Below are 11633 nucleotides of genomic sequence, written 5' to 3' on the forward strand. Positions count from 1 at the left end.
CTTACACACGCCCATTTGACGGAGTTTTAATATCAATTTGGATCTCCATACCTTATAGTAGGCCTGTTTCAGATCGAAGGACAGCACATAGGTGGTGACCTTTGTGTGGAAACAGCCAGTGATTTCCTTAATCAACTGAAGAACGGAGTCCACAGGCTGCCGTCCCCACCAAAAACCAAAACAAGCGGGCATTGACCAGCCTTTCCAAGAGCTTGCTGATGTTAGAGCAGAGGGAGAACGGTCTGTAGCTCTCAGGTGAGCCCAGATCCAGATTTAGGCGAGAACTTTGTTAATGACCAATAAAAAAATTACAAGAGAAATAGCAGACAAAATATTCAAATCACGCTGTGGGTGTGGCAGTTGATGGAACCTCCACAGTTTTATCACAGGGTTTATCAAATGAATGATATTGAGAAAGTTAACTGCTATAGTAGTTCAGTAGTACCAGATGGGTCATAAAACGGAAGAGGAACAGATATGATATTTTATACTTCAGGTTAGTCATGAGGTCAAGGACGTCTAAAAGAAAAGACAATATATTGCTAGTCTGTTTTCAAGTGTCAGAAAAGTTGACACATGTAACCATATAAGAGATGCTTATAATACAATCAATTAAAGTATAAGACTAAAAAGTGCGTTATTGGCAGTAAAAATAAATCAGCTACAATCAGAAGAGATGGAGATAATGTTACACCTAACCCAGATCATAGCTGTTTTTGTAACACCAAATAAAAAATCACGAATAGCAACACAGAAAAGAAACGAGAGGTATCGAATAATAATAGTGACAAAAATGTGACATAGTATGCAAATTTAAATCCATCCAAAACATTTTAAGTCCAACATTAAATAAGAGAAGAATGGCGGACAATAAAACAAACAATATAACATTAGCTCTAAACTACTCAATATTAAACGAATAGGAACATAAAACAAAATAAATATAAATAATACGGTTGCAATTGTCACACTTATTAAAGACAATGAAATTGATCAGACTAATGTATCTGTGCTAAGCTCACCGATTAAGAGAAATACTCATGTTAGAATTATATTGTATTGTTGCGAGGTTATAAAAGAAGGGGACTTAATGTAATGTACATTTTATAAGGGAAACAACTTAAAATCTTTTTTGCTTATTAAAGTGTACCCAAACAGTTCAAAAATAGCATACATCTATTACACTTTTGTATTAATTTTCTAATATAAACTTATAATTTCAAATTTTTATCGTTTAAGTAAAAAGTTTCGATTTGAAAATAAGATTAATTGCTAATGTATTTTAATTCGTTAGACCCATTACAAAATGATATGTAATCTCAAATATATTTTCTGCCAAATCGTCGAACAAGGACGGGTGTATTATCATCTGTAGTTCGTATTATTTTAATTTTAGAAAATAACAACTCAAATGAAAATGTTAAAACCGCATGTCAAACATCTTAACAAAATATACCAGAAACTACGAAACACATTTATTAAGATTGTACATAAGTCCGAAAAGAAAAGCAAACGCTTGCGAATATATTAAAAACCACCAATCAAGCAGCCACAACAAATAAAGCAATTACACTTAATTAACATGACTAGACAAACAACAGAATACGAAAGCAGACTTGTAGCAACGGCTATTTATATATCCGCCATATGGAAATACAGGAATACAATCAGATTGTATTGTAAAAAATACTCTGACATCGAGTTAAAAGAAATATTTCAAGAAAAGCTAAGACAAAGCTAAGACATTGTAATTGATAAACATATAAATCTCTAAATTATATAAGTGTTACTTAAGCTTTTCTTTACTATAATTTTTCAGGTACGTAAGTTGCACATATGTAACTTTAAAAAAAAAAAAAATATATATTATTGCTTAATATGTTTAAAGTTTAATGCATATATGCATTTGCACTGTTTTGTTTATTTATATAAGATTTATGGTTGTATACGGACGACTATATGTGACAAAATAAAAATTAAAGATTAATAAACCAAACACTTGGTGAAATTCATTAAAAGAAAACAGACGCTAATATTTAACACTATTGTTTAATGATAAATAGTCTACTCCCTTTCATATATAATAAATGTATGTTAAAAAATGCACACAGTTTCCTAGTTTTATCGCCTATGCTAGGGAAAACAACTCTTACAACATTTGTTAAAGTCAACACATGAAGGTCGCCAAGAGGAAACATACATTTGTTTTGAAAAAATACGTAAAAATGTTAAGCTGTAGTATGCACTTTGAAATGCAACGATTGCTTGTTTTTTTTCTAATGGTATACATTTTAAAATTTAAATAATCTTAAACACAATGCCAGAGCTTTGCAACAACTTTTTGTTTATTAGTAACTGTATTCATCTATGATTAGTGGTTGTGAGGGTTCATTATTGAAATTAAAATAATACTGTATTCTTTACATGAATAAATGCAACTGTAATCAATAATATTTAGTTTTTGCTAAATAAAAATCCACGAACTGGTTGCACCTGTATTTTTTTTTAAATGGAAGTTGATAGGAACATGTCTAAATATAACTAGGTACACAAATGATATCATTTGCGCTTCGTACAGAAGAATATAATACACTTACATGTTAAAACCTCGGTACTCAAAGCATGCTAAAAGTGGACGGTCTTATCATGTGTTTGCAAATAAAAACGCTGTCTAGATTTTTATTAGAGTATTACGCTTTAATTTATTGAAATACAAAGTTGCATTAATATAATAATATAGGAAAATAATTTTAAAGAATACTGTTTTGCGGTGTTTCTTTTCCACGAACACTTACACTAGCTAATCTAGCTAAAATTTTGCTTGTATGACAAAGCACATTTTAGCTTGCTCAACAGCTTTTACCCCCAACACTCTCTTATATTGGGGCACTCGTATGTCGAGGGAACACTGTAAGTAAAAAGGTCTACCTTTTAATACAAAAAATAAGACTCAATAATATTATAGTGGGTGGAGATGTAGATGGTTAAACAACTGAAATCATAAATGGTAAAATATGTGACCTTTTTGGTTTAGAATGAAGAAAAATGGTATCATAAAAATGTGTTCACATTGATTTCGATCATACATCAGGTTTTGTCTGAAAGTAATTATTACGTAGTACGGGTTTTAAAAACATAACATGAAGAAGGCCTCTTGAAATTTAAGTCTGTACTTCAATGCTGAGCTTTAATAAGAAATATATGGTTTATGATCTGTAGGAATAACAAATAATTTATTGGACCTAAATTGATTTAAACATATTTAAATTACTGTGTCGAAAGTCAAACTATAAATAAAACTTCCTTTGAAAAGGTTTTATTTTTAACAGGGATATTACACTCAGCTATTATAGAAAAAAACCGTTGAAATATGCAATAACAGATGCACATTATCCATACAAGAAACGCAATGATTGTAAACACTATAATAGTGAAGATACCAGAGATAACAGACAAAATATTCAAATCACCCTGTGGGTAAGGCAGTTGATGGAACCTCCACATTTTTATCACAGAGTTTATCTAATGAATGATATTGCGAAAGATTACTACGAGTTGATGTATGCTTTGATTGCCCTTTTATAAAGCATCAATCAGAAGAGATGGACAAAAATTACATGTAACCCAGACTATAGCTGTTTTTTTGTAACAACAAAACAAAAATCATGAAGAGGAAAAAAAACCAAAAGAAAAAAAAAACCGAGGACTATCAAATAATGATAGTGACAAAAATTGTGAGATAATAGGAACATTTAAATCCACCCAAACACATTTTAAATCAACCAACATTGAATAACATTACGTCTAAACTATTCCATATTAACCGAATAGGAAAATAAAACAGACCAAACATAAATAGTACTGGAGCGATTGTAGCCTATACCGTAATTATTGCATGGATACTCATGAAATAAAATAATAATTGATGAGACTCATGTCTCTGTGCTAAGCTAACCGATTAAGAGAAAGACGTATTTTAGAATTTTATTGTTTTCATGTGATAAATGAAGGGGAATTAATTTAATTTACATTTTATAAGGGAAACAACTTACCCATTATCGTGTTGATTAACTCGTACCTAAGTAATACAAAAATAATATAAATCTATTAACTTATTATATTAATTTTCTAATAGCAACTTTTAAATTCGATTGCATCATTAAAGATATATGTTTCTATATAAAAATGTAACTAAAGTGCTTGTGTATTTAAATTTTTGAGAACCATATAAAGATGTTATATACTTTGTCATATAAGGTGTGCCTTGTCATATATAAACGTTGAGTAATACACGCATATTTTTAAAAATTATTTTTGTTTGGAAAACCTCTATTCCTTATGAAGCCGAAGTTAAATCTTTACAGCAAAATTCTGTTTTCATCCTTCTCATTACTGACATTAAATCATCTCAAATTGTTATGTGTCGAACAGGATACATCTGCCACAATTTCTTGAATAATATCTCACTAATATCAGTTTCATCATTTGGATTTAGTAGATGCCAGTTCTCCAACCAGAAGAGCAGTTCAACCCACATTAATTCTTAGCCAAAGTTTAGTCATAATCCTGCCCTGTCAAAGATCCATGCAGGAAAGTAATGTCTATATTACAGATTATTCTATTTTTAAAAAAAAATTGTTTCAGAATATTGGAACTGATTATGATATTGACATATTATGCTGTTTGTATGTTATAATGAGAACAGCCACAAATGTGCCAAATTGCTGGCTTAAACTAATGTGACGTTTGGTTTTATATTTATTTTAGCAACTGTTGGGAGAAGATGGACAATGCCGATGTGATACCCAATACCTTGTCTGGATGGACTGAGATTCTAAGACCAACCATTGATATAATATGAATGCCAGTATATTTGGAATACAATAATCTGTTGTGAGAGTAAAGCTAAAAGCTTGAATGTATGAACTAATTAGGAATTAATAATATACTGACGTAGTTGATATTGTTAGGTTAAACAATGTGTTGTACTTAACTACGTGAGTAGAAGCTAATACTATTAACTTCAGTGGGAGAGGGGGATAATGTTATGATGCATGTTATGATCTATGCTATAGATCGGCGCGAATGAATGTTGGTGCGAAAGGTATGTTGAACGCAAGGAATGATGACGCGTATGGTGCGACAGTGGCGTTCTGGTGTAGAGACTGGTTGCTGGGTATTGTGCGTGAGTTAGATGATTTGTCTTGGTCTTGTTGGAAGGATGTACGTGAGTTGAGAGTACAGAATTAAAGATAAGAAAAGAAGCCTGCGTTCCTCTCATTGATTGGTGGTCGCCCATGTCGTCTTAGTGAATGATGGTACGATACATGTCTGTGGACACAACATCTCCACATGGTAGTGGTTAAGACAAAACGGTATTGAATCAAATAATCAAAGCCACTCACTCAGCGTAACATTCAGCCTCTAAAGCAAGCTCTACAGCTTTTACCCTCTGAGGGTGTAGCCCAAAAAGCTGTAGCAGTGGATTAAGACAAGGAGTACAGATGTCCGTCTAGACTGTTGGGACATTTAACCCAGCTAGTAATCCTTGAAAAAATCTCTGCTGTCAAATATTTCTATGATTGCCCGGTGGCAAATAACATTATAGATGCTGTTGAAGTTCAAACTATTAAAAAACTGAAATGATAAAAAAACCAGGTAGAAGCTCTCCAGCTAAAGAAGCAAAAATTATACGTATCACTAAGATTGGCCATAAAAAGATGAAGAAGCGCAAATAAAAAAAAAGACATAGGATGTACTTCGTGTGGTCAAGACAGAGGCGAGCCAAGAACGCTAAAAAGATGAAGACATACCGCAAGGAACTTGAAGAAATCATGAAGACATACCGCAAGGAACTTGAAGAAATCATGAAGACATACCACAAGGAACTTGAAGAAATCATGAAGACATACCGCAAGGAACTTGAAGAAATCAAGACGTCTACTGAAACCTTTGACGTCATAGCTTTCATACAAGGACAGTTGACAAAAGCTAAAAAAGTCGGATACTCTACCAATGTGTTTGAAGCTAAACAACAAAAGTACTTTATACAAGAACAGTTGTCAAAAGCTAGAAAAGTCGGATACTCTACCAATGTGTTTGAAGCTAAACAACAAAAGTACTTTATACAAGAACAGTTGTCAAAAGCTAAAAAAGTCGGATACTCTACCAATGTGTTTGAAGCTAAACAACAAAAGTACTTTATACAAGAACAGTTGTCAAAAGCTAGAAAAGTCGGATACTCTATCAATGTGTTTGAATCTAAACAACAAAATTACTTTATATCTGTCATAAAAGTCAGGATAAGTAACGCAAAAATGTTTTTCAAAAAAAGGCATCAGTTAAAACGAATAGGATGTTTATGTTGATGTAAGTAAACTATGTGTGCAAATCATTTGCATATGCTATTATGCTTATGAACATTTTTTTGTTTGATTTATTTTGTTTGGCTTTAAATTACAAAAAAAAATAAAAATAAAAAATTAAAGTGAAACATCACTGCGAGTAGATGTATGCTTTGATTGTCCCTCGAGAGTACAGTTTACAGTATTGGGTCATAAAGTAAAGTAGATTTAATACTGGAGGTTAGTCATGAGATCAAGGAATTCTAAAATAATGACACGATCTTGCTATTCTGCTTTTTAGTGTTCGAAAAGTTACTAGAGGTAGTTTTAGCTTCAGGAGCTGACTATACATCAATAAGTTAGAAAAGTTATCAGTTATATATCATAAATATAAAAAGGAAAATAATAAAAATAAAAGCATTATATATTGGCGTTCTCGATTAGAATCAAATCCTACTAATATAACATATACTATATTTATATATAAGTATAAAACAGTTACATGTTAGTTACTTTAATTTAAATGAAAACACCCGCAGCTCAAGGTGACAGTGCTATCCACCGCTATATAGAACTGAGGGGAAACTAAAATACATTTTGCCAAATGTCAACCAAAGTCATCAAATTATTTGATTTGCTCGTAAAACAAATACAAACGCTATTATAAACAGATAACTAACATGGCTGTGTGATTGCTATTAAACTTAATGTGAATTTCTCTTTAAAGCTGCTGATCTTGACTTGACTTACTTTGGCTTAGTCCTCTTTGCTTCTTATGGAACATAGGGCCTCCACCATTTCCTGCTGCTAATCTAGCAAACTAAAACTATGCTTTAGGAGCTGCCTATACATCAATACTTGCAAGTGTACAACTAACCAGTGCTTTTTTTAGCTGTAAAAGTATATCAGCAACAATCAGAAAATATTACATCTTACCCACACCATTGCTGTTTTTGTAAAATCATGAAAAGTGGAGGAAACAAAAAAAAATCAACAAAAAAAAAGTACTAAATGATAATAGTAATCAAAAATGAAAAAAAAATGAACAAATGTAAATCCACAAAAAAATATTGTAAATAAAAAGTTAAATAAACGAAGAACGGCGGAAAACAAAACAAAAAATTGAACATTACGTCTAAACTACTACAAAGTAAATGAATGGAAAAATTAAAAAAAAAAACACACATTAATAATACTGTTGCCATTATTTGACATAATTATTCCACTCTACTTTTTTTTTTAATAAAATGAAATTGTTCAGTCTCATATATCGGTGCTACTCTCACAAATTAAGAAAATTCTTATATTAGAATTATATTGTTTCGATGTGATAAATGAACGGGACTTAACTTAGTTTACATTTTCTAAGGGAAACAACTTTTCAATTATTTTGTTGATTAACGTGTACCTAAAAAATACAAATATGGTATAAATCTTTTATATTATTATATTGATTTTCTAATTACAACACTTACATTCGTATATAACATTTAAGAAATACGTTTTGATATAAAAATGTAATTAATTTTCTTTTGTATTTTAAAGCAATAGAACCATTTAAAGATGGTATATAATTTGTTATATACCTTGTGTCTGATCATTCATTATTATTCGCATTTGTGTATCAAGTATTTCAATTTTTATTCTGATTAAAACGGCGAAAAATAAGCGAAAAATAAGATGCATCTGGAATAGACAGCATGTATCCTGAAACAAAAGAACAGTTTGATCAATTTGAACAAGCTTTGAAAACAAAAATCACATTTTTTTAGAGTAACAAATTGTATTCAGCATTTATAGAAAAAATTATCCATGATTTAACCTTAACCTTGCCTGCTGATGACATCAAACGAATTGGTATTTCATTAAATACACTGTATCATGAAAAGGAACGACAAAGGAGAGAACAGGCAAAGACTCAAAAGAAAAAGAAACCAAAGGCCACAATTAGAGTAGACAAGGCTGATGACTTAGGTTTGGCAGATGTGGCGGAAGGAGCATATTATGATGATGATGAGGATGATTTCATAAAGCACTCCTGTAGGCCTACATAGTCTCTTTTTTTTTTTAACTCATCATACTATGCTGTCTTTCCACTGTGCCTAATTTTTAATGACCTTTAGACATGTTAACAGTGTAGCTAAAAGAAGTCCAACATATTTAATTTTCTTTATTCTTGTATTGTCAAAAAAAAGTTTTACTATCCATCCATCATTTTCAAATTTTGTGTTATGCTCTTGGTTTTGGTCATTTAAAAATAAAAGTTGTCAAAGTTATTGTATGAATGTTTTGTTTATAGCATTTATCTTCATTTATTTATGATTTTTTAATAATTGATCATTATGGTACACTATGATTCATATTATGTGAGGTATTTTCTTTTGAAAAATGCATCAATAATAAGTAATATAAAAAAAGCCTTTTGCTTATAAAAGAAGAAAATGACATTCATCTTCAAGTGCAGGTACTTGATGTTTTTGTAGTGTAATAAACTACCTAGTCCTTAAATATGTAAATATTTGCTGCTGTAATTTTATAGCATGGAAAGATAAACACCAAGTCTAGTATAAAAACTGGTTCTAATACTTTTTATAATTCTAATTATTGAGGAAACTTTTTTTTGAAAATAGACTATGACTTTCTTCAAGGAGGACATACACAACCAGATTTTCAATGATGAAATAAATATCAAAATAACTGCAAAAAAAAAAAAAAAAAAAAAAAAGTAAAATAAAAGTAGAATTGACTAGATATAGATGTTTGAAAGAGAAGAATGTTTGCTTTGCTTTGTCTCATTGTAATAACATAACTTTTCCGATTGCTTAAAATGTGTATCATTTTAATTCTCTGTAATCCCAAATTTATTTCAGCTCTACTTAAAAACCCAAATTCCACCCCCCCCCCCCCCCCCCCCGTCCCCTCAGCCCACCACGCCGAAGAAAAAAATCCATTGAATCATCATTAAATTACACTTGTGCATTTTCAGTTTCAGGTTGTTTTTTTTTTTATATTTAGACGTTTTGTATTATGTATATCTATGTATAAGTAAACCATCTTAAATGAATGAAAATAGGCAACAAGTAAGAAAGAATTATTACTATTGTAAATCTGTATCAGTCCTCACAAGCCGGTGATGAAAACTGTAATACTAAAGCGAACACACGCAACTGACGCTGTAAATTACATGTCTGAGGCAAAAAAAAAGAGAAAAAAAATGATTAAAACGAAAGCAAAGTTAGAATTAGAAAGTTAGAAATCAGCATGAATGTCAAGAATAGTCACACTTTTTTATAGTATACATTTTTCAATTATCCCTTGGGTTAGGGTCAAGAAATCATTATCATCACCATAATCACCATCTGCACCTACTTGGACAAATCCAACATTATCCTGTCGTGCCCACACTCACAAAACTATAGTGCCAAATCTTCATCTGGGCAGTCAACCCTCAGTCTCCAATTCAGCTATTTAAGCTACCGAACAAAGACTAGATATATCAAGTCATCCTCTGGCCACACCAGACCTCCATACTTTTCTAATGTTGGATAAATACATCTGTCAAATTGCATGCAGCTTATAAGTTTTTTCAAAGATAACAAAACAAATATTAAAAACAAAAGAGATTACTTTTTTGTTCAAATACAATTTTAATGGAGTTGATTTTTATTATTATTAGGTACTTATTAATAAAGAAAACTACACATTTTTTGCGCCCCCCCCCCCGTAAGGATAGCGCTATAGGCGACCGCCTAGGGCCCCCATCCCAAAACGTAATCATAACTGTTTGGAAATTCCATAGATCACTGTAAGGAAAATAAAAAATAATAGACACAGCCTGTTTAGATAAAGTTACCTCCCATGATATATTTTTATGACATCAGGGGAATTCGTTAAAGGATAGTAAATCGATTAAGCAAACAAATATAAAGTAGAAATAAAATACCAAAATGTATGATTAGGAATAATAGTTCAAATTTAATTTTTTAATCTTGAAAAATGTGTATAAAATGATTCCCCCTATAGAAATTTTGTTTAAAACTCAAATGACAAACGTTAGTCAAAAAACAAAGAAAGTTTTTCAGATAGTGAGATGTAAATTTAATATACGATACAGGTGTTACGATAATTTCAATCTGTAATCTTATTCTTTTTTTTTAATAAAAAAGTAACAGTATTTATTTTACATTTAAAGATAGTTATAGTTTTATCATAACGCACTTTTTGTACGCTCAGTTCCTAAAAGTTATTAATATCCACAAACATTCGGCAATAATAATAATTTCAATATGGCGACTTAAACGTTTACATAAACTATATAGCTGGAAATAATGTATGCTTGTTTTTGTTTGTTTTTATATCGTTTGTGCGCATAGAGTTCACATACATTTATATTGATTGAACCGTTTTGACTCATTGTTACATAGATCTCACACACGCTAGGTAGCGTCAATATCTGGTCCAAAGGTTCACTGGCTTTCTCTGTCAATAAATAGCATACATCTATTACACTACTGTATTAATTTTCTAATAAGAACTTAAAATTTCAAATATAATATGTCGTTTAAGAGAAACGTTACGATTTGAAAATAAGCTTAATTTCTTATGTATTTTAATTCGGACAAACCATTACTAAATGATATACAATCTCAAATATGTTTTGTGCCAGATCTTCAATTAACTAGGTTTGATCATCACACTTTTTTTCCGTATTATCTTAACTTTAGAAAATATCGACTGAAATCAAAATGTGAAAACCACATGTCAAACATCTTAACAAAACATTCCGGCTGTCTATAATTTTTATAATTTTAATTTTCTTTAATCCCAAATTTACTCCAGCTTTACTTAAAAGCCCAAACCTCCACCAGTCCATCACGCTGATGAAATAAAAAGTCCATTGAAATATCATTTACATTTTAATTGCACATTTCCTTTTTCAGGTGTTTTTTGAAGAGTTAAATTGTAATTATACTTTTTGTATTAGATCTATGAATAAGTAAACCATCTTAATTAAATGAATGAAAATGCTATTGCAAATACAAAAGCGAACATGCAAGGTAAACTGACGCTGTAAATTGCATGTCTGGGGCGAAAAAACAATACAAATAAAAAAAAACATTGAAGAACATTAAGTAACGCAAAAACGTTCAAGAGAGTGACTTGAGACGAATATGATTTAAATTTTGATTAATGTAACCTTTTTCTGTAAGTTATTTGCATGCTATTGCTTATGCATTTATGTTTTTGTGTGACTTTTTGGGGCTTTAAATTAAAAAGAAATACTGATAG

Source organism: Physella acuta, unplaced genomic scaffold (genome assembly GCF_028476545.2).
Source record: "Physella acuta isolate Inbredline_101_S28 unplaced genomic scaffold, ASM2847654v3 ptg000142l, whole genome shotgun sequence".
Lineage (NCBI taxonomy): Eukaryota > Metazoa > Mollusca > Gastropoda > Physidae > Physella > Physella acuta.